Here is a 24772-nt window from a genome sequence, read left to right as displayed (position 1 = left end):
GATCTGCGATTTCCATTTATCAGCCATGACACTTCAGGGCTTAATTTGTTTGTGCAAGGAGACAGCCTGATTCCTGCTTTATATCATGGCGTCTACAAGTACAGACTGCATACTGCACAGTATGAACCAAGGGGAAATGAAGGACCAGGATCAGCACATTGCAAGAGAAGCCCTGAACACAATGACACCATGCAAGAGACAGCATGGAGGGCTATAAACAAAAGTATATAAACATACAAGCAGAGCTTGTCCTGTAGTAATAGCAATTCCCCTTACCCATTATGACCATTCACTGGCCAATGCTAAGGCACTGGTCACATGGCCTATGCCTTGGAAATCCTGCCCAAAAAAAAAAAGACGAACGGTACCTTACCAATGCTAGCTATACATGGCTCACAGGCTGAACAAGAGAAATCAGTTGATTCCCCAATCCACACGAAATAGCATAAATGGAAGAAAGTCCATTGCCTGTGTCCAGGCATACTCTGCATCTGCAGCTACCTCCATACCCAAACAATTACCCCGATAGGGCACAGTCACTGTTCAGCCTACAATATCCCACCCAGCTCTGTTGATTTCGTCAAGCCGGATGGTGCTTGCAGGGCCACCCATGATTCAAACCTTACCTGTTTCAACAAGAATTGGCAAAATTTAAGCCATCAATGGCCAACTAAACCCAACCCAAGCCACGTGGTTGGAAACTCTTATGTATACCCACCAAAGTAACTAGCCCTCTGGTGATGCTCAGAGATAAAACAAATTCTCCTACATAAAGTTGTACCTGTTTATATGCAGTCTTTTAAAAACACACAGATCCAGCTGGCGGGGATCTGAAGTCACACATTGCACAGCACAGAGAGGAGATCTGAGTGTAATCTGAGATCAGAGTGGAAGGAATAGACACACACCCTTAGCCCTTGTACACACGGTCGGACATTCCGACAACAAAATCCGTCGGATTTTGTCCGAAACTGGTGTTGCATACACACGGTCGGACAAAGTTGTCGGAAAATCCGATCGTTCGTAACGTGATGACGTTATTTAGTTACGATGGGACTACGTTCAGGCTAGTAGCCAATAGCTTTGGTCTAGGAATTTGATCTGAGCATGCGTGGCACTTTGTCTGATCGGAATTCTCTACAAACGATTGGACAAAGTCCGATCAGCTCGTGTTGTCGGAAAATATTTATATCCAGCTCTCAAACTTTGTTGGTCGGACATTCCGACGGAAAAAGTCAGATGAAGCCCACACAAGGTCGGATTATCCGACAACATGGTCCGATCGGACATTTTCCATCGGAATGTCCGACCGTGTGTACAAGGGCTAAGACATAATGAAGCTAGCAGAGCTGAGGCTGTAAATCACCTTCTGTGGGCTTGGGGGGGCTGTCTCCCAAGATTCTGTTGCATCTTTTCAACCTGTCAGAAGTGACTAATGCATACATCATAGAGAAGAGAGAAGACACAGAAATGGAGTTGGCAAATATACACTATAGAGCAGCCTTTTTCAACATAGGAACCCTTATAACAACTTTCTGGTCTCAGGGAACACCTGCTAAAAAGGACTATATCTACATCTCACGATACGCTTGTGTGATGGTCAGTGGGAAGAATGCTCCTTACACACGTGGTCATTGGGAAGAATTACCCCCTTACAGATAGCTAAAAAAAATCTATGGTGTCAGTGGGAACTTATCTGAGGGGCAGAAATTGCTCATTGCTGAAGGAACCCCTAACAACCCCTGGAGGAACCCTGGTTTAGAAACACTGGTATAGAGGGATATGCTCTGTTTTCATTTCAGAGGTTTACTTTAAAGCCAAGCCCTGGCCATCTACTTTCCAGTTTCCAATAAGGTGCCCAGTGGCCAAATAAGATTCTCTCACTTGAACGTACGACTAAGAATATACAGCAGGGGGTCTCCAAACTGTGGCCCTGGGGCCGGATGTGGGCCTTTGCTTGCCCCTATCTGGCCCCTTGGGGCACTATTCCATATACAACTGTCACTAATGATGGGGCAGCATTCCTCCCATTGACACCAATGATGGGGTGCTATTCCTCCAACTCTTAACAATGGGGAACTATTCCTTCCACAAATAAACAATGATGGGGGATTTTCTACTCACACTGGCCACATTCTGGCCCCGTAAAGCCTGAAGGACAGTAAACTGGCCTTTTGTTTAAAAAGTTTGGATACCCCCCCGATATACAAGGTATAGTTATGTGTGTAGAGCTTAGCCCAACCTTCAGAGAATTCCAGCCTGCGGTAACAAGGTGAAACCAGGATCAGGGGGGCGCGCAGAAGATTCTTTCCCAACCAACTGGATCAGATGGCCAGATTTAGGCTACAGAAAGTGCACTTGGACTTTGAATATGATGGCCCACTCCATGGAATGCAACGATCTTACTATTCCTGTTCAACCTCTACCTTGTTCTTTATTATGCTCTGCCGGTGTGCTTTCTTCTCATTTCCTGTGCTTGGAGCAACACCACTCCTAAAGTAATGGACAGGAACTATATCCCAGATAAAGTCATGTCCCCGGAGATGTGACAGTGGCACAAAGGGATGAAATCAGAGCCCTGGGATAAGAACACCCCATGATTAGCAGATCAGAGCAGACTTGTATACAAACACTGAGAAGGAGGTGATCCGGGATTTGGAGAAATGTGTACGCTGGGAAAAATTCCTATAAGCATTTGGCTGTGTAGAATCAGACGGAGAGGAAAACAACAGCTGTTCCCACTCACATCAGTATGACAGTAGAATACACAAACCTCTTCTGTGCACACAGCCGCACACGCAGCTTTCTTCTATTACATTTCTCATCCAATCCAAAAATCCCTGATCACCCCACGAGAGAAGTATGAAAAAAAAAAAAAATTGTCACCAGCCAGTATTCCTGATCACTGCCACACCAGTCATATGATGACGCTGTACTGTACTGGTGGAAGTAGGAAAAAGAAAAGAAAAAAATGTAAAAATTAAAAAATTAAAAAAAAAAAAAAAAAAAGGAAAAAAAATGGAATTAATTTTTTCTTTTTCCAAAAAATTCTGGCAAAAAAACGACTTCACAAAAACTCAAACAAACTTCAAAAAACTCGCTATGCCTCTTACTAAATGACTATCTACTTTACAAAAAGTGGTCATTTGGGGGCCTCAAAGAAATGAGATAGGCCGTCAGTACATCAGGATTGATCAATTTTCAAAAAACAAAACAAAAGCAATTTTATATTTTATATATATATATATATATATATATATATATATATATATATATATATATATATATATATATATATATATATATATCTCTATATCTATATCTATATATATATATATATATATATTGTAGACATGTCACTGGAGAAGTGATCGAGGGGGTGTACATCTCACCTAGGTTGCTACACAGTGTGAGATGGTAAATCCAGGATGGATCAGTTTCTCAGCAGCGATATGCTGCTGAGTTGTTATTTAATTTTGCCGGGCCTGGGTTTATATGGAATGGCAGGTAGGTTTGGTAGAGGGACCTGTCATTCCACATCCCCCGATCCAGTTCTGGGTTTGGGATCAGGTGAGCTTGGATCCTAATTAGCCTGGGAAGCTAAAGGCTCTGTAGGGTCTGCAGGTGATTGCTTCTCAGCCAGGGAATGAACAATCTGTGTGTTGAAGGAAGCTGCAAGCACAGCCACTGCTGGAGCTAAAACTCACCCTGCGATGTCCAGGCGAAAGACGCTGTGTTTGTAAGTGTCAGATAGGTGAGCAGAACCTGTTAGTAAGCGCCCAGCCGGGCTAGGACTTTTATTTTTGTTGTACTTAGAAAGCACGGTGTTGCTGTATATTTTGTTTGCTGGACTGTTTGTACCACGAATAAACGCCAAGATCTGCTTTATCAAATTCCAAGTCTGCTGTGAACTGTGTCCAAACACACCCTACCCCGGGAAGATCCCTTACAATTGGTGGAGGTAGCGGGCAACGCGGTTGCTAGGGGCAACGGTGTGGACAGACTTGGCTACAGCTGCTGATGTCCTGGGTGAAAGCTGCAACTACACTCCAAAAACAGTCCAGCAACATGGAGGAGATGCTGAAGCAGTTTATGCAAGTGAGTTTGCAACAACAGCAGGCTCAGACAGAGGCCAATAGACGACATGAACAGTCCATGGCTGAACAACAGCAGATGATCGCTGCACAACAGCAGGCTCAGATAGAGGCCAATAGACGACATGAACAGTCCATGGCTGCACAACAACAACTTATTGAGCACCTGATAGCAAATCGAGAGGCGCCTGTGGTGATGGGAGCCGCTCCAGAGATTTTTTCTGGGAGAAGGACTGTGCAGAAAGCGCTGCAAAAGATGACTGCTGAGGACGATGTTGAGGCCTATCTAACAGTATTTGAGCGCGTGGCTGAGCGAGAGAAGTTACCAGCCGCTGAGTGGGCAGAGGTAATTGCGCCCTATTTAACAGGTGAACCTCAAAAGGCCTACTATGACCTCAGTGAGCAAGAGGTTAAGGACTATACTCGGCTAAAAGAGGAGATGCTTGCCCGACTAGGAGTTACTACTGCAGTCCGTGCCCGGAGGGTACGCAACTGGAGCTACAGTCTGGACAAATCAGCGAGGTCCCAGATGTATGACCTAATCCATTTGGCAAGAAAGTGGTTGGAGCCAGACACTTCTACTCCTGCACAAATCCTAGAGAAGGTCGTGATGGATCGCTACCTCCGAGCCCTTCCTACTGACTTGCAACGCTGGGTGGGACAAGGTGATCCTAAGAATGCAAACGAACTTGTCAACCTTGTGGAGAGGTTCCAGGCGACTGAGGACTACCTCCGTGATGTTCCTGCAGCATCTTCACCTCCCCGGAGCGCCAGATCTGTGCCGTCAGCTGGTAAGAGACTTCCATCTATTGGGGGAGTGTGGAGGGGTGCTGATGGGGGGAAAAGGGCTCAAGTGGTGTCTCAGGGACAAAAGACTGGTGATGGTCCCGGGTGGCTAAGGGGCTCTGAAAAGGACTCCTTGCCAAAGAGACCAGGCCCTATCCAGTGTTGGAGATGCCATGAGGCGGGACACGTGTCGGCCCATTGCCCTCTTACCTCTGAACCCATGGAATGTGACGCTAGCCGGCGTCAGTCGCTATTTGCGGAACCATCTTGTGCTGCAGTTCCTGGACTAGAGACTGAACCGCAAATCTGCGATATTACAATCAATGACTTTCCTGTTAAAGCGTTAATGGACTCAGGAAGCCTTGTAACCTTGGTGCATGCTAGCCTGGTGACTGGGGACTTAGAGTCTAAAAAGCATATGAGTGTTGTGTGCATACATGGTGATACAAAAATGTACCCTATAGTGCTGGCTAAAGTCGGGACTGAACAAGGCACCGTACAATATGAAGTGGGTGTGGTTAAAAACCTCATGCATAATGTAATATTGGGGCGCGATTTTCCATTATTCTGGGCTCTCTGGGAAAAAAGAAAAATCCCCAAAAGGAGTGAGGATACCTCTAAGGGGGTTGCCTTGTCCACTGTGAATGATAAAAGTATACAGGATGAAAATGATTGTTTTCCTTTACAGGTCCTGGCTGGGGAGGAGGAGGCTCCTCCCACTGAGCAAAATATACTAGACTTAGAGGTGTCTAGAGATAATTTTGGGGCTGCACAATTACAGGACCCCACTCTCAAAAATGCGAGAGAGCAGGTTGCTGTAATGAATGGGGTACCTCAGGAACCAGATGCTGAAAAAAGATTTCCACATTTTTCGGTGACTAATGATCTTTTCTATAGGGTTACTAAGGTTAAGGATGAGATTGTGGAACAGCTTCTGGTACCTAAGCCGTACCGGCGTCAGGTGCTTGACATGGCACATAACCATGTTCTTGGGGGACACTTGGGGACTGACAAAACGCGAGAGAGGGTTCTCCAGAGGTTTTTTTGGCCGGCCATATATGATGACATTAAAAAATACTGTGAGTCGTGCCCCACATGTCAGGTTAGTGCCCCAGTGTCACATTTTCGCAGTCCTTTGGTTTCGCTCCCTATTATAGAGGTGCCTTTTGAGCGTATTGCCATGGATTTAGTGGGTCCCATTGTAAAGTCAGCTAGAGGACACCAGTATATTTTGGTAGTCCTGGATTATGCGACCCGCTATCCTGAGGCTGTACCCTTAAGAAACACTGCATCTAAAACAATTGCACGTGAGTTGTTTTATATGTTCTCTAGGACTGGGATCCCCAAAGAAATCCTAACTGACCAAGGTACGCCATTTATGTCGAAAGTAATGAAGGAATTATGCAGACTATTTAAAATCTCACACATCCGTACCTCTGTGTACCACCCCCAGACGGACGGATTGGTGGAGAGATTTAATAAAACTTTGAAACATATGTTGAAGAAAGTGGTGGCAAAAGATGGTCGTGACTGGGATCATTTATTACCCTACCTCATGTTTGCTATTAGGGAGGTGCCCCAAGCGTCCACAGGGTTCTCACCATTCGAGTTGGTCTATGGTCATCACCCTAGGGGTCTACTAGACATTGCAAAAGAGACATGGGAGAATGAGTCCACCCCATACAAGAGTGTTATTGAGCATGTAGCACAAATGCAGGACCGTATAGCCACTGTAATGCCCCTGGTAAGGGAACACCTCCAGAGAGCTCAAGAGGCCCAAAGTAGAATTTACAACCGGTCCGCAAGAATCAGGACATTCAACCCAGGCGATAGGGTCCTTATACTAGTCCCCACTGTTGAGAGTAAATTCTTGGCGAAGTGGCAAGGTCCTTATGAAATTGTTGAAAAGATCAGTGAGGTGAACTACAAGGTGCACCAACCAGGTAGAAGGAAGCCTTTCCAAGTTTATCACATAAACTTGATCAAGCCCTGGAAAGACAGGGAATCCTTGGGGGCGACAAATACTGTTAATAATTTGTCACAACCAATCCCTCCAGTCAAGGTAGGTGATACTCTATCAGTGTCACAGAAACAGGAGGCTCAGGAATTTTTACAGAAAAACAAAAACAAGTTCTCTGACCTCCCAGGGCGTACACACCTCATCCATCATCACATTGAAACTGAGCCTAGAAGCAGAGTAAACCTTAAGCCCTATAGGATACCCGAGGCACGTAGGGAAGTCGTATCTGCCGAGGTAAAACGTATGCTTGCTCTGGGGGTAATTGAGGTGTCACAGAGTGAATGGTCCAGCCCAATTGTGCTAATCCCAAAGCCCAATGGAACTTGGAGGTTCTGTAACGATTTCAGAAAGTTGAATGAGATCTCCAAGTTCGATGCGTATCCTATGCCCAGGGTAGATGAGTTGATTGAGAAGTTGGGTAACGCCAGGTACATAACCACCCTCGATCTCACAAAGGGCTATTGGCAGATTCCACTTTCTGACGAGGCTAAAGAGAAAACTGCTTTCTCCACCCCTGATGGGCTATTCCAGTATGTAGTGATGCCGTTCGGGTTACATGGAGCGCCTGCAACTTTCCAGAGGTTGATGGACTTGATTCTGCGACCACATCGTGATTACTCAGCCGCCTACCTCGATGATGTGGTCATTTTTAGCCCTGATTGGGAAAGTCACCTCTGTAAGGTACAGGCCGTGTTGGATGCCATAAGTGATGCAGGGTTGACCATAAATGCCGAGAAGTGTGCTCTAGCCCTAGAAGAGGCCAAATATCTGGGCTACATTGTTGGAAGAGGATTGGTTAGGCCACAGCTAAATAAAATTGAGGCAATACAGAATTGGCCTAGACCCCTGACAAGGAAACAGGTTAGAGCTTTCCTGGGTATTACGGGTTATTACCGTAGATTTGTGCCGAACTTTGCCTCAGTTGCTGCTCCGCTAACTGACTTGACAAAGGGCGGAAAGACAGCAATGGTCACGTGGACCCCAGAGGCCGAGGAGGCTTTCCAAAGCCTTAAGTCTGCCTTGTGCCAACCACCTGTGTTAGTCACCCCCGATTTCAGGCGAGAATTTCTGGTCCAGACAGATGCCTCTAGCACAGGCTTAGGTGCAGTACTCTCACAAGTAGTGAATGGTGAGGAGCATCCGGTGACGTACTTGAGTAGAAAACTAACCCCGGCCGAGAAAAATTATGCCATTGTGGAGCGAGAATGTTTGGCAGTGAAGTGGGCCCTAGAATCTTTAAAGTATTACTTGCTAGGCAGGAAATTCAAGTTGGTGACAGACCATGCCCCCCTAACATGGATGAAGTTAAACAAGGAGAGAAATGCAAGAGTGACTAGATGGTTTCTCTCCCTACAAAACTTTAATTTCACTGTGGAACACAGGCCAGGGAAATTACAGGCAAATGCTGACGCATTGTCAAGGGTAAGTTGTCTGTGGGGACAAAAGGCTCAGCCCTCCGGTCTGAAAAAGAGGGGGGGGATATGTAGACATGTCACTGGAGAAGTGATCGAGGGGGTGTACATCTCACCTAGGTTGCTACACAGTGTGAGATGGTAAATCCAGGATGGATCAGTTTCTCAGCAGCGATATGCTGCTGAGTTGTTATTTAATTTTGCCGGGCCTGGGTTTATATGGAATGGCAGGTAGGTTTGGTAGAGGGACCTGTCATTCCACATCCCCCGATCCAGTTCTGGGTTTGGGATCAGGTGAGCTTGGATCCTAATTAGCCTGGGAAGCTAAAGGCTCTGTAGGGTCTGCAGGTGATTGCTTCTCAGCCAGGGAATGAACAATCTGTGTGTTGAAGGAAGCTGCAAGCACAGCCACTGCTGGAGCTAAAACTCACCCTGCGATGTCCAGGCGAAAGACGCTGTGTTTGTAAGTGTCAGATAGGTGAGCAGAACCTGTTAGTAAGCGCCCAGCCGGGCTAGGACTTTTATTTTTGTTGTACTTAGAAAGCACGGTGTTGCTGTATATTTTGTTTGCTGGACTGTTTGTACCACGAATAAACGCCAAGATCTGCTTTATCAAATTCCAAGTCTGCTGTGAACTGTGTCCAAACACACCCTACCCCGGGAAGATCCCTTACAATATATATATATATGTTGCCAACCTCCCGCAACATTTTTTACTGACTGGAAAATTTACTGGCGGAGCAAATCTTTTTCCTGGCAACCTGGGAAATGACAGAATTCCTATTGTAAACTTATGCCGCGTACACACGACCAGACTCTCCGGCAGACTAGGTCCGATGGTCTTCCCGGTGGGCTTTCAGCGGAGTTACGATGGACCTTCTGAACGAACGGACTTGCCCACACATGAACAGACTAACTCCATTCGTTTTGAACGTGATGACGTAAGACGGGACTAAAAAAGGAGGAAGTTCAATAGCCAGTAGCCAATAGGTTTCCTTGCGTCGTATTTGGTCCGTCAGACCGGCATACAGAGGAACGATTTTCCCAATAAGAATTGAGTCCGTCGGACAGATTTGAAACATGTTTCTATTTCTAGGTCCGTCTGATTTTTTTATGTGAAAAATTATCAGATTAGCCCACACATGATCGGATTGTCTGACGGACTGATTCCGTAAGACCTAGTCTGCCGGAAAGTCCGGTCGTGTGTACGCAGCATAACAGTGAATATTTAAACAGTATAAACATGATACGGAAATACTGATAATACCTATAACAAGGTGAAAACAAAAAGTCAACACAGCATGAAATTATCAGCCCCTGATATTTACTGGCAGCTGTAAAAAAAAATTGACAGATGTTTACAAACTGTCAGTAAATTTACAGGCGGTTGGCAACCCCGATTTATATATATATATATATATATATATATATATATATATATATATATATATATATAGATAGATAGATAGATAGATAGAGATATAGATATAGATTATATATATATATATATAGATAGATAGATAGATAGATAGATAGATAGAGATATAGATATAGATTATATATATATATATAGATAGATAGATAGATATACACACACACACACACACACACACACCATGGTTTGTAGACGCTACCTGTACACTTTTTATGCAAACCAATCGAAATACAATTGGGATTTTTTTTTGTAGCTAAATAAATTTTGTCCTAAAAGTATGAAGAAATTTGCTTTTATTGGATATGTTTTGTAACAGAAAGCAGAAAAGAAGAAGTTTTGCATCAGTTACACTTCCCCAATAGGCAGAAGAAGGTTCCCGGTGACGGTGTACCGTGCAGCCTGTACACATCATACTGTAGCAGCATTGCAGAGTGTAAAAGGATCACAATCTAGTTGTAGACGGTTTGATAAAAGCTGTATGCAATGTGACTCTGGGCCAGAAATCTTTTTACAATGGGTTATTGATTTTCTGTCCACATCCGATCCTCTTGGCTAGGCCATTACATCTACAGAACCCATGTAAGCATTTCTCCAGCGATAGATGTGAAAGAGCGAGACTTCCTCCATCAGCTTGGCTCCCCTCCAGTGAACTTTTTACACAAGATAAGGACTGTGGAGGAAGCAATTTACAAGACCACATTCACTCATCACAAAACTGCCCGCAGACACTGAGAACGTGACATCGATAGGAAGACTCAAATTACCATTAAAGCAAAAAAAAAGGAAGTCCACATAGAAGACTGAGAATGGGACTGATCATCCTTTGCACATATATGGACAAAATAGTGTCTTATTTTACTCACAGGCGAAGTAGATGGGACCTACCTTATAACCGGTCAGAATTTTCTAGGACAGTCCCAATTCTTGGGCTGCAAAAAAAAAAAAAAAAAAGTACAGTTTAGGTATAAGGGTTTAGTTAGCAGGATTAGATGGCAGAAAATGGGCTTATTTCAAGATATTGTGATTAAAAAAACATCCATATTCAGCCTAAACCATATCTGTTTTGTTTAGCCTTTGCCATTTCGGGGGTTTGCAGATGGCTGCCAAAATGGCCATGTAGGATGTCAGTAGGGCTATGTTAGAACTACCATGACCACCAGCAGGGGAATGTGTTTCCAACCTTGCCCCATGCATTGTGATGCCCACACAGCCAACACTCTGGATCAACTAAAAACAAATGGTCCATTTTATTTGCCCCCCTCGTCTTCCTAGCAACATACACCTTGTAGGGTCTTCCTAGCAACCCACACCTTGTAGGGTCTTCCTAGCAACACACACCTTGTAGGGTCTTCCTAGCAACACACACCTTGTAGGGTCTTCCTAGCAACACACACCTTGTAGGATCTTCCTAGCAACACACACCTCGTAGGGAGGGTGAGCCCCTGTACCAGGGCTGTAATTTAGCCCTGCCTACTGAACCAGAGAAGGAGAAGGAGAGCCAAAGCTGCAGTAATGTGACAGTCCAGGAGGAGGAAGAACAGAGCTAAGCTGTGTGTGCGTGGGGGTTTAATTACTTATGCACTCTGTGTCATTACTGACATCTAAACTCTGTCATTTACTCTTGACCCCTGTACTCTGTAGCAAGTGTCCATGCATGAATTCAAGAGTCCATAGTGACACACTGCTCAGAGGTCAGAAGTGATGCAGAGGTCATTAGTTAGATGGCCCAGAGATCAGGGGTCAGTAGTGGATGGTCCAGAGTTCAGGGGTCGGTAGTGGATGGCCCAGAGTTCAGGGGTCGGTAGTGGATGGCCCAGAGTTCAGGGGTCGGTAGTGGATGGCCCAGAGTTCAGGGGTCGGTAGTGGATGGCCCAGAGTTCAGGGGTCGGTAGTGGATGGCCCAGAGTTCAGGGGTCGGTAGTGGATGGCCCAGAGTTCAGGGGTCGGTAGTGGATGGCCCAGAGTTCAGGGGTCGGTAGTGGATGGCCCAGAGTTCAGGGGTCGGTAGTGGATGGCCCAGAGTTCAGGGGTCGGTAGTGGATGACCCAGAGTTCAGGGGTCGGTAGTGGATGACCCAGAGTTCAGGGGTCGGTAGTGGATGGCCCAGAGTTCAGGGGTCGGTAGTGGATGGCCCAGAGTTCAGGGGTCGGTAGTGGATGGCCCAGAGTTCAGGGGTCGGTAGTGGATGGCCCAGAGTTCAGGGGTCGGTAGTGGATGGCCCAGAGTTCAGGGGTCGGTAGTGGATGGCCCAGAGTTCAGGGGTCGGTAGTGGATGACCCAGAGTTCAGGGGTCGGTAGTGGATGACCCAGAGTTCAGGGGTCAGTAGTGGATGACCCAGAGTTCAGGGGTCAGTAGTGGATGACCCAGAGTTCAGGGGTCAGTAGTGGATGACCCAGAGTTCAGGGGTCAGTAGTGGATGACCCAGAGTTCAGGGGTCAGTAGTGGATGACCCAGAGTTCAGGGGTCAGTAGTGGATGACCCAGAGTTCAGGGGTCAGTAGTGGATGACCCAGAGTTCAGGGGTGAGTAGTGGATGACCCAGCGTTCAGGGGTCAGTAGTGGATGACCCAGCGTTCAGGGGCCAGTAGTGGATGATCCAAAGTTCAGAGGCCAATAGTGAATGACCCAGAGTTCAGGGGCCAGTAGTGGATGACCCAGAGTTCAGGGGCCAGTAGTGGATGACCCAGAGTTCAGAGGTCGGTGGTGAATGACCCAGAGCTCAGGGGCCAATAGTGAATGACCCAGAGTTCAGGGGCCAGTAGTGGATGACCCAGAGTTCAGGGGCCAGTAGTGGATGACCCAGAGTTCAGGGGCCAGTAGTGGATGACCCAGAGTTCAGAGGTCGGTGGTGGATGACCCAGAGTTCAGAGGTCGGTGGTGGATGACCCAGAGTTCAGAGGTCAGTAGTGGATGGCCAAGAGTTCAGGGGTTCAGTTGTGACACAGAGTTCAGGGGTCAGTGGTAGATGGCGCAGAGTTTAGTAGTAATGCAGAGTTCAAAGATCAGTAGAAAGCAACACAGTGTTCAGAGGTCAGTAATGACACAGAGTTCAGGGGTCAGTAGTGACACAGAGTTCAGGGGTCAGTAGTAAGCGGCGCAGAGTTCAAAGATCAGTAATAAGCAACACAGATTTCAGGGGTCAGTAATGAAAGATTTAAGAGGTCAGTAGTAATGCAGAGTTCAAAGGTCAGTAGCACACAATGCCGAGTTCAGAGGTTAGTACCAAGTGATGCAGAGTTCAGTAGCGACACAAAATTTAGAGGTTAGTAGTGATGCAGAGTTTATGGGTCAGTAGTAAGTGATGCAGAGTTCAGAGGTCAGTAGCAAGTGACAGGGTAAAGAGGTCAGTAGCGATGTAGAGTTGAAAGGCCAGTAGAAAGTGAAACAAAGTTCAGGGGTCAGTAGTAAGTGACAGAGTTCAGAGATCAGTAGTGATGCAAAGTTCAGGGGTCAGTAAAAAGCAATGCTGAGTTTAGGGGTCAGTAGTAAGCGACACTGAGTTCAGGGTTGAGTAGCAAGTGATGCAGAGTTTAGGGGTCAGTAGTAACTGATGCAGAGTTCAAAGGTCACTAGAAAGTAATGCAGAGTTCAGAGGTCAGTAGCAAGTAATGCAGAGTTCAGAGGTCAGTAGCAAGGGGGATGCCGAGTTCAGAGGTCAGTAGTGACATAGAGTTCAGATGTCAGGAGTATGTCATTCAGAGTTCAGTCACTTACTTCTGACTCCTGAACAGGTACCGCGACATCTAATACTAAGCCCTGGCCCCTTGAAGGTTTCTCCACAGATACCGTGCTGTACATTCCCTATGTCCCATTCTATATGTAAGTCAACTGAGACTATTTATCTACACCTCTATAAGCCAAGCCCAATATTCACCCAAGTAGAAAAAAAGCCCATTTTCATGTTTGCAGGCCAGGGTGCCAGACTTGTGATCTTGCACACAGGCCCAATGCTTTCATAAAATGCACTTAAAGGGAGGTGCTTTTTTTTTTATTTGATGATCTTTTTTTTTATAACCATGTAAAGTGTAAAAAGTAACTGTTGTTATAAAAAGCACAGGTCTCAATCATCATCTATATGTGAAAGGTCTACATCACTCAGCAGGAGTTTCACCTTAAATCATGTTCTAGATCAGAACAAAACCACAACGGGGCACCTTGTAAGTGCTAGGTATCATCCATGTACTAGGTATCATCCATGTACTATGTATCATCCACGTACTGTACATCTTCAACTCTATGCAACCAAGATTTCTGTTTTTGTTAAATTATTATTCAGGCTTTACATCACATTGACAGTTTGCGTGGTGCTTTCCAAACATAAGACAGAGACAGTACAGTTATAATACAATTCAAGACAAGGTAATAATAAGATGATACTCTCTAAAAAGGGACATGCAACTGATACAAAAGTTAATAACTGTCGGAGGCAAGAGTTGATGGAGAAAGTAGAAGTTGAGTTTTTCCAAAAAGACGGGATAGGCTTCCCTGAAGAAAATAATTTTCAGGGATCGGCTAAAGGTAAGCAGAGTAGGAGATAACCAGAGAGATTAGGGTAAGAAGGATGGGAGAGGCTCTGGAGAAGTCCTGAAGAAGGACATGGGATGAGGTGACAAGATAGCTACAGTGCAGGAGGTCTCAGGAGGAGTGAAAAGGATGGGTTGGTTGGTATTTTAGGATGCGGTTGGCAGCGTAGCTCAGGACAGATGGCTTTGTATGTTGTAGTTAGTATTTTGAATTGTATTCATTGGGCAAGGGAAGGCTGGTGCAAGGACTGGCAGAGAGGGGTGGAGGACACTGGAAAGATAGTGAGGTAGAGGAGTCTGGCAGTAATATTCATGATAGACTGAAGGGGGATAGTATGTGTAGAGGACGGTCAACAATGATGGAGATATCAAGGGAATGAATTAGTATCTTGGTGGTATTGTTGGATACGAAGGGGCTAACTTTGGAAATGTTATGGAAGGGGAGGTGGCAAAAATTTGGACAGTGATTGATTTGAGGCTGAAGGACAGGTAAGATCCAGGATTACACCTAACACCCTGGTATAAAGGGAGGGAATGACAGTTGTGATACTCATCCTGATGGGAAAGCCGGGGAGGACTATTATGAGCTCAGTTTTAGAAACATTTAGTTTCAGGAAGGGGTGTGACATCCATACTAATATGTCAGTAAATTAAAAATGTTCCAGGAAACCAATGGGGTGTGGTGGGGAGTAGAGACATAGATTTGTGCGTTAATAGAACAGCGTTTCTCAACCAGGGTGCCTTCAGGTTTCTTCAGGGGTGCCTTGGCAAAATGTCTAACAATTGCCCAAAAAATGGCACACAAGTCAGCAGGTGGATAAAACTCGCCTTATAGGTACACAAAGTAACAGGTTCTCATTGTGCACTATTACGTCATTGGTTGATAAGGAGGACATCGGGTTCCTGCACAGCATCCTTGTTTGTCCCTCTCCATCAGCACTGGGTTCACTTTAGTTGAGTGAGGGAGAATAAAGTTGCAATACCAGTCAGTAGTCAGTACTAGTGTCCAAAGGTGTATTTGCTTTAGAAGGATGCATCACATTGGGTGTCCTACGTGTGTGGATGCTGCTGTGTTATATAAAACTGTTTAGCGTTTTACATTTGAGAATGGGGTGCCTTAAGATTGAGCAAAATTTTAAAGGGTGCCTTGGCTTGAAAAGGTTAAGAAACACCAGAGCCGGGACAAGGGGTGGGGCAGAAGGGGCTGCTGCCCTGGGCACTGTGGTATCATGTGGGGTGGGGCCTCAGGGAGATTGGGGGGGGGGGAATTTGTGTTGGAAGGGGGGATTTGGGGGGAGGCAGGGGGTAATTATTATTCTAAGAGGGGAAATATGGGGGAGTGGTAGTGATAAGAATGGTAATTTAGAGAGATTTGTGCTAGGAAGGAGGGATTTGAGGGGAATTTGTGCTGGGAGGGAGGGAAGATGTGTATCAGGAGGGGAAAATTTAGGACTAGAGGCTTTGTGATAGGGGTGCATTTTTTTGTTGGAGGGGGGCATTTGAGCCAGGGGGGGGGATTTGGGGGCAAAGATTTTTGCTGGGAGGGGGATTTCAGCAGGGGTGGATTTGTACAAGGAGGAGGAGGGGGGGGTTATGCTTAGGGGGGGTAAGCATGCAGATTAGTGCTCAGTGTTTTTGGGGGGAGAATTTTGCTGACACATAATGCTCATACATCTGGGGGGGGGGGGGGGGCAGAGTTTGGCATGTTCGCCCTGGGCTCTAGATGACCTTGTCCCGGCACTGAGAAACACTGTGCTAGAATACAGATGGTATTGTAAGCCATGGGAGGCATAATTGACCAAGGGATGTGGTATAGATAGAGAACAGAAGGGGTCTGAGGTCAGAACTTTGGGGGACCCCTACTAACAGAGGAAGAGGTGAAGATGAGACGGAGTTGTAGGTGACATTGAAGGAGTACTTAGATAGGTAGAAGGAGAACCAGGAAAGGGCAGAGTTTTGGAGGCCAAGATGGTGGAGTTTTTTTTTTTTCTTTTTTTAGGATGAGCGGTGGTCAACTATATTAAAGACAGCATAAAGGTGAGTACAAGCGTAGTGGGCAAATTAGGTTTTAATAGGGTTTATTTGCTAGCTAATAGCCTAATTTTGTTTCCTGCACTTGCAGCGATTTGCTCCTTCTGTGTGTAATTTCCTGGCCAGTAATAAATGAACTCGGGTACACCCAACACCATGGACAGCCAGAGCCTGAAACACCAAGTATGGTACAGGCTGTGTATGGACCTTATTTATTAACAGGTCAGTGACACGAAGTGCCTTTATTACATATAGGGGTGAAATAAAAAAATAAAAAAAAATTGCAGAGCTATTTGTCTGTTGAAGCTGCATTCTCCATTCTCCATTCTGTGCAAATGGGAGGAATATCAGGTTTTATTTGGTTATTTTCTTCTCCAGGTTGAATGCTCTTTATACAGTGATGTAAGAAAATTCCGCCTAATAACAATTGATTTTGCCCCCATTTGCACAGAATTAATGTACATGTAGTTATGGGAATAGCTCTGCAGATTTCTTATAAATACAACCTGTAGGATGACAAAAGCTGCCCAATCAGGTTGTCAGGAGGTCCATCTGCCTGTAGATACACCCAGGTATATTCCGAGTGCCCAGAGTGACCTAGAATGATCCAATATTCAAATGCTGACTTCTCTAAGCCCTTGTACACACGGTCGGAGATTCCGACGGAATGTGTCCGATCGGACCGTTTTGTCGGATATTCCGACTGTGTGTGGTCTCCATCGGACTGTTTCCATCAGAGTATCCGATGGACCAAGTTTTCCAACTTGTTGGTAAAATTTTCAGACAAAATGCTCCGATCGGACATACTCCGATCATGTGTAGAGAATTTTGATCGGACCAAGTGCCACGCATGCTCAGATCAAATTCCTACACCAAAGCTATTGGCTACTAGTGCGAACGTAGTCCCGTCGTAATTAAATAACGTCATCACGTCGGATTTTCCAACAACTTTGTCTGACCGTGTTTAAAAAAAAGTTTCGGACAAAATCCGACGGATTTGGTTGTCGGAATCTCCGACCGTGTGTACAAGGGCTAAGGAAGCTTAAATCCGGTCGGCCTCACCTTGCCATTGGCCTCCAAAAGGCAGACCCCATATTGATGGGTCAATTGCGAATTACGGGAGGAGATGGAAGTCAGAATGTGCAGTTTCAGGCACTTCTGGGTGACAATATTCTAATATCTCCCTTTACAATGGAAGAAGCCATTGCAGATTCCTGTATCCTCCTTCTGTCCTACCAACACTAAGAGACAACTAAACTATGAGTAATCCGGAGCTAATAATATCATTTGTTCTACGTTCTTGTATACTGTATGTAATAACACCCTTGGCTGTGTAATTATCCTGTGTAATTACAGTCACGTCACACAGGAACATGTATGTCTTCTGGGTATAGGAGCATTGGTCGGGGTGCTGGGGAACCTATCACACTCACACAGTATGTTACGGAACACAATGGCAAGTGCTGTTTTAAAAGGAAGGGTTTTAAAGTGCATTGTGTGTAATGGCTATCGTATTTACTAAAAACAGAAGGATGTTACAGACTGGCACCATTTCCTGCTAAAAGACCAAAATATTCTACGCTGTGAAAATCCACATAAAAATCAGTTTGCTCGTCTCATAAACTGATATTTTAGTCACAATAGAAAACATATCAAAATGTTTAAACTGAGAAAACTTACCATTTTAGGAAAAAATAAGGTCATTTTAATATGGATGGATGCGACATGTCTCATAAAAGTTGGGATATTCAGCCACAGACACTCACCTGTACCCTTCCCCCGCCTACAACTCATAGTCACCTACTCACACTGCTCTTGGTTAGAGAGCCAGATGCCTGCACCGACAGCAGTGTGCCAGCACAGACGAGCCACCTGCCTGCACCAACAGCAATGTGCCAGACAGAGAAGCCATCTACCTGCACTGACAGCAGTGTGCCAGCACAGACGAGCCACCTGCCTGCACCAACAGCAATGTGCCAGGACAGAGAAGCCATCTACCTGCACTGACAGCAGTGTGCCAGCACTGACAAGCCATCTGCCTGCACTGACAGCAGTGTGCCAGCGCAGACAAGCCACCTGCCTGCACTGACAGCAGTGTGCCAGCGCAGACAAGCCATCTGCCTGCACTGACAGCAGTGTGCCAGCACAGACGAGCCACCTGCTTGCACCAACACGCCATCTGCCTGCACCGACAGCAGTGTGCCAGCGCAGACAAGCCACCTGCCTGCACCAACAGCAATGTGCCAGGACAGAGAAGCCATCTACCTGCACTGACAGCAGTGTGCCAGCGCAGACAAGCCATCTGCCTGCACTGACAGCAGTGTGCCAGCGCAGACAAGCCCATCTGCCTGCACCGACAGCAGTGTGCCAGCGCAGACAAGCCATCTGCCTGCACCGACAGCAGTGTGCCAGCGCAGACAAGCCATCTGCCTGCACCGACAGCAGTGTGCCAGCGCAGACAAGCCATCTGCCTGCACTGGCAGCAGTGTGCCAGCACTGACAAGCCATCTGCCTGCACCGACAGCAGTGTGCCAGGACAGAGAAGCCATCTGCCTGCACCAACAGCAGTGTGCCAGGACAGAGATGCCTCTCCTGCAACACCGACAGCAGTGTGCCAGGACAGAGATGCCATCAGCCTGCACCGACAGCAGTGTGCCAGGACAGACCAGCCACCTCCCTGCACCAACAGCAGTGTGCCAGGACAGACCAGCCATCTCCCTGCACCAACAGCAGTGTGCCAGGAACAATAGGCCATCTGCCGGCACCGACGAGCCATCTGCCTGCGCCGACAGCAGTGTGCCAGGACAGAGAAGCCATCTGCCTGCACCGACAGCAGTGTGCCAGGACAGAGAAGCCATCTGCCTGCACCGACAGCAGTGTCCCAGGACAGAGAAGCCATCTGCCTGCAGCGACAGCAGTGTGCCAGTAACAATAAGTCATCTGCCGGCACCGACAAGCCATCTGCCGGTACTCACAAGCCACCTGCCTGCACCAACAGCAGTGTGCCAGCACTCACAGGCCACCTCCCTGCACTTCACAAGCCACCTCCCTGCACTCACCAGCCACCTTCCTGCACTCACCAGCCACCTTCCTGCACTCACCAGCCACCTCCCTGCACCCACCTCCCTGCACTCACCAGCCACCTCCCTGCACTCACCAGCCACCTCCCTGCACTCACCAGCCACCTCCCTGCACTCACCAGCCATCTCCCTGCACTCACCAGCCATCTCCCTGCACCAACAGCAATGTGTCAGCACTCACAGGCCACCTCCCTCCAGTCCATACACTCTTTCATCCCTGTTGTACAAATGGGCTGTCAGTGGGTTGCCTGTCCCAGTATGACCCCTCTATACACTTCTCTGTGAGTCAGACACATGAAGATCCCCGATCCCTCCAGTGCCTGGCTCTGTGTGTATTACACTATACAAAGACAAGAGCTTCCTTCCTGCCGATAACCAGAGGGAAGACTTGCTGTAAGGTGCATAGGGAGGCCTTGAACACAATACAATTCCTGGACCTGAATATTTCATTACATTCCCAGCACTACAGTGTAATTGCTTTGCAACATAATATTCTTTTGTCTGATGAGAGGTGGGGTTGATGTGTTTCATACAGACTTCCAGGAAAACTCTATGGGTTAACCTATAGACTGTGTGGAGAAAGGTAAAGTAGCTCAGGGATATAATTTGAATCTTGTGCAACCTTGAGCAGAGGATGGGAGGCCGGAGAGGAGCATTGGAGCCGGAGAGGAGCCAGAGATATCATGTAAAGGTTTCAGGGGATGGCGGATGACTGATCATCTGTAATCCTGGAGAATACCGACCGCAGCAAACAGGACAGGTACAGCAGGTCATCAGGACACGTCAGGTGTTGGGCTGGCTTTCCGGTAATGCGTGTTACTGCGATCCATGATGGGTGGTGGCTCCATTCATTCTGAAGTAACAACCAAAAGTGCCTTGCCAGGGCATCTTAAGTCAAGTGCATTTCATCACACCACACCTATCTGTGCATTGTAGGGGCGGTGTGTGGGGAGCAATATGGTGCATGTCCTAGTTATGTGCAGAGTGGTGAAATAGTAGCCAATTCTAAATAAAAGGGGCGCTGTAATCAGTGATGTAAGTAACTGAGTTAAAATAAATGGAGTTGCGTAACGCAGTTACTTTAGAGGATAACGAGTAATCTAACTGATTACGCTTCCCCTCATGGTAACGCAGTTCCCATTACTTGGGCGGAGTTACCGCAATTACATCTACCGCCCGGGAGGCCAGCCGTGGCCGCGCTGCCTGGCTGTTCGTTCCGCCGCGGGGAGGAGGGCTTTCACCCGCTGAGCTGAGAAGAGGCTGAGACTCAGAGAGACTGTCTGGACTGCTCCATCCCGCGGCCACTGAAAAATGAAGTCAGCTGACCAGCTGACACCAATCGAGTGAAGGGGAGGGTCTCTCTCTCTCCCCATGAGGAAAGGCATCCCTGGAGGCATTCGAGTAAGTGACTGATGATTCGAATTGCAGTGCAATCGATCCATCCCAAGTCCTCCACCACCTCTGCTTCTTACTGATTCCTTCCCTACCCACCCACCATCACTTCTACAACAGAGGTGATGGGGGGGATAGGGTAGGGGTGAGATCAGTGGTGGTGGGGGATGGGATCAGTAAGAGGCAGAGGTGGTGGTGGAGAGGATGGCAAAAGCCACCCCCCCCCCCCCCCAAGTACCACCACTGCCTGCCACCCCCCCCCCCAGTACACCACCCCTGCCACCCCTCAAGTACCACCGCTGTCACTCCCTCAATACCACCGCTGCCACCCCCCAAGTACACCACACCACTATCCACCCCCTCAAGTACCACCACTGTCACACCCTCAAGTACCACCGCTGTCACACCCTCAAGTACCACCGCTGTCACCCCTCAAGTACCACCGCTGTCACCCCTCAAGTACCACCGCTGTCACCCCCCCAAGTACACCACCACCACTATCACCCCCTCAAGTACCACCGCTGTCACACCCTCAAGTACCACCGCTGTCACCCCTCAAGTACCACCGCTGTCACCCCTCAAGTACCACCGCTGTCACCCCTCAAGTACCACCGCTGTCACCCCAAGTACTCCACCACCACTATCATCCCCTCAAGTACCACCGCTGTCACCCCTCAAGTACCACCGCTGTCACCCCTCAAGTACCACCGCTGTCACCCCCCAAGTACTCCACCACCGCTGTCACCCCCTCAAGTACCACCGCTGTCACCCCTCAAGTACCACCGCTGTCACCCCCTCAAGTACCACCGCTGTCACCCCCTCAAGTACCACCGCTGTCACCCCCTCAAGTACCACCGCTGTCACCCCCTCAAGTACCACCGCTGTCACCCCCTCAAGTACCACCGCTGTCACCCCCTCAAGTACCACCGCTGTCACCCATCAAGTACCACCGCTGCCACCCCCTCAAGTACCACCGCTGCCACCCCCTCAAGTACCACCCCTGCCACCCCCTCAAGTACCACCGCTGTCACCCCCTCAAGTACCACCGCTGTCACCCCTTCAAGTACCACCGCTGTCACCCCTCAAGTACCACCGCTGCCACCCAAGTACACCACCACCACTGTCACCCCCTCAAGTACCACCGCTGCCACCCCCTCAAGTACCACCGCTGCCACCCCCCTCAAGTACCACCGCTGCCACCCCCCTCAAGTACCACCGCTGCCACCCCCCTTAGCATTTGGGTTCAAATAAATATCAAATGTTCTAAAATACTGTATATAGTGTTATTATTCTTCAATCAGTTAATATAAACATCTTTATTATTAACGTAATTGCATTATAGAATATTTAAAAAAGTCACAGTTACTTTGCTGAGTAACTAATTACTTTTCCAATGTATTAATTTAGTTACTAACGCAATTACTTTTTGGGAGAAGTAATTTGTAACTTAACTAATTACTTTTTTAAAGTAAGATGACCAACACTGGCTGTAACACACTACCATGCATGTGGTAAAGCACTGCAACCCACCGGAGAAGTATGTGGGGGCTGTCACCCACCTCTCCTTTCCAAAGTCTAAAAAAAACTAACAAAAACACCTGGGATGTTGAATTACCGCTCTCCTCCCTACAGATGATCAGTACGGAAATCGTGAGGCCACTACTTTCAGGCCTTGTATCCTGAAATCATGATGCCACCACTGTAAGTATTTGTATCCTGAGGTCATGACACTGCTAATTCAAGACCTTTATGTCCTGAGGTCATGATGCCACTGCTGTAGGTCCTTCCGTCCTGAAGTCACTGCTTTAGATTCTGATGTCATTGCTTTCAGTCCTTGTGTCCTGAAGTCATGACATCACTGGTTTGTGTGACCTTCTGTCCTGAAGTCACTACTTATGTTGTGAAGTCATGACGTCACTGGTTTACGCCCTTGTGTCCTGAAGTCATTACATGTCATGACGTCACTGCTTTACGTCCTTGTGTCCTGAAGTCATGACGTCACTGCTTTACGTCCTTGTCTGCTGAAGTCATGACGTCACTGCTTTACGTCAATGTGTGCTGAAGTCATGACATCACTGCTTTACGTCCTTGTGTGCTGAAGTCATGATGTCACTGCTTTACGTCCTTGTGTCCTAAAGTCATGACATCACTGCTTTACGTCCTTGGGTGCTGAAGTCATGACGTCACTGCTTTAAGTCAATGTGTGCTGAAGTCATGACGTCACTGCTTTATATCCTGAAGTTATGACGTCACTGCTGTACGTCCTTGTGTCCTTAAGTCATGACGTCACTGCTTTCCATCCTTGTGTCATGACGTCCCTGCTTTACGTCCTTGTGTCCTGAAGTCATGACATCACTGCTTTATATCCTGAAGTCATGACGTCACTGCTTTACTTCCTTGTGTCCTGAAGTCATGACATCACTGCTTTATATCCTGAAGTCATGACGTCACTGCTTTACTTCTTGTGTCCTGAAGTCATGACATCACTGCTTTATATCCTGAAGTCATGACATCACTGCTGTCCTGAAGTCATTACATCATTGCTTTACGTTCTTTTGTCCTGAAGTCATGACGTCACTGCTTTAGGACCTTGCACCCTGAAGTCATGACACTTCTGCTTTAAAACTAGAAAACTCCGAAAAAAAAAAAAATCAATTGATGGACATTTTTAGAGCTCATACTATATTTATGCTTTTAGTTGTGACCATATAACTCAATGAAAACATTAGCATTTCCCTTTAAGAAATAAGGCAGCACTCTACCCCACAGCAGTGCAGGAGCCTCTACTCCTATATATGGCTGACTTTATAAATAACTATACAGCCATATTATACTATACAGAGAAATACGGCAATAGCTGTGCCTAAACCTTCGTCTTTGTTCCGCGTGAACAGAACGCGTCTATTGTTATGTACAATGCCAATGAATGTGCCACCATAGGGGTTCCCTGCGCTCAAAATAATTATCCCGCTTCCTCCACTCCGCTTAATAGAGGCATTGTCACGTCTGAACTGTACTTCCAGTTCTCTATTCCTATTCCTTGCTCTTTCCAACACATCAAATGGCACGCCAAGCAAGCCAGCATTATTATTAGTGACTTCTGAAGTATAGACATAATGAGGAGATAGAACAGCGGGGTCATCCAATGGCCCCCCGATGTACAGAAATAACTTATGTGATAAAATTATTTCTATACTACTATACAATCATATTTAAAGATACATATGGGGGTCTTGTACATATGTATTATATTTATGTATTATATTATATATATATATATTATTCTTTAGAATATATATTTTATATATATATATATATATATATATATATATATATATATATATATATATATATATATATATAGCGCAATAGACAGAGAGAGCGCGATAGAGGGAAAGAGAGAGAGAGGGGGGGAAAGAGAGACAGAGGGAGGGGGAAAGAGAGACAGAGGGAGGGGGAAAGAGAGACAGAGGGAGGGGGAAAGAGAGACAGAGGGAGGGGGAAAGAGAGACAGAGGGAGGGGGAAAGAGAGACAGAGGGAGGGGGAAAGAGAGACAGAGGGAGGGGAAAGAGAGACAGAGGGAGGGGGAAGAGAGACAGAGAGGGAGAGAGGGAGGGGGAAAGAGAGAGAGAGAGGGAGGGGGAAAGAGAGAGAGAGAGGGAGAGAGGGAGGGGGAAAGAGAGAGAGAGAGGGAGGGGGAAAGAGAGAGAGAGAGAGAGAGGGGGAAAGAGAGAGAGAGAGAGAGAGGGAAAGAGAGAGAGAGAGAGAGAGAGAGGGAAAGAGAGAGAGAGAGAGAGAGGGAAAGAGAGAGAGAGAGAGAGAGAGAGGGAAAGAGAGAGAGAGAGAGAGAGAGAGAGAGAGAGAGAGAGAAAGAGAGAGAGGGAAAGAGAGAGAGAGAGGGAAAGAGAGAGAGAGAGGGAAAGAGAGAGAGTGAGGGGGAAAGAGAGAGGGACCAATAGAGGCAAGGGAGAGAGAGAGAGAGAGAGAGAGCACGATAG

At 46.9% G+C, this 24772-nt stretch overlaps 1 protein-coding gene across 2 annotated transcripts in view; it reads right to left on the bottom strand.

The window, feature by feature from the left end:
- Positions 1-24772, bottom strand: part of PKIG (cAMP-dependent protein kinase inhibitor gamma) — a 169099-nt gene that overhangs the window by 133632 nt on the left and 10695 nt on the right. For both annotated transcript variants that reach the window (XM_077460224.1, XM_077460228.1), the window contains exon 2: positions 10633-10676. The gene's annotated coding sequence lies outside the window, so the exon portion shown is untranslated. The remainder of the gene's footprint in view (positions 1-10632; positions 10677-24772) is intronic.

Source organism: Lithobates pipiens, unplaced genomic scaffold (genome assembly GCF_037356315.1).
Source record: "Lithobates pipiens isolate NorthernLeopardFrog02 unplaced genomic scaffold, aLitPip1_a1.2 Scaffold_28, whole genome shotgun sequence".
Lineage (NCBI taxonomy): Eukaryota > Metazoa > Chordata > Amphibia > Anura > Ranidae > Lithobates > Lithobates pipiens.
Note: the sequence above shows the minus strand (reverse complement) of the source record. Positions and strands in the feature narration are given on the sequence as shown.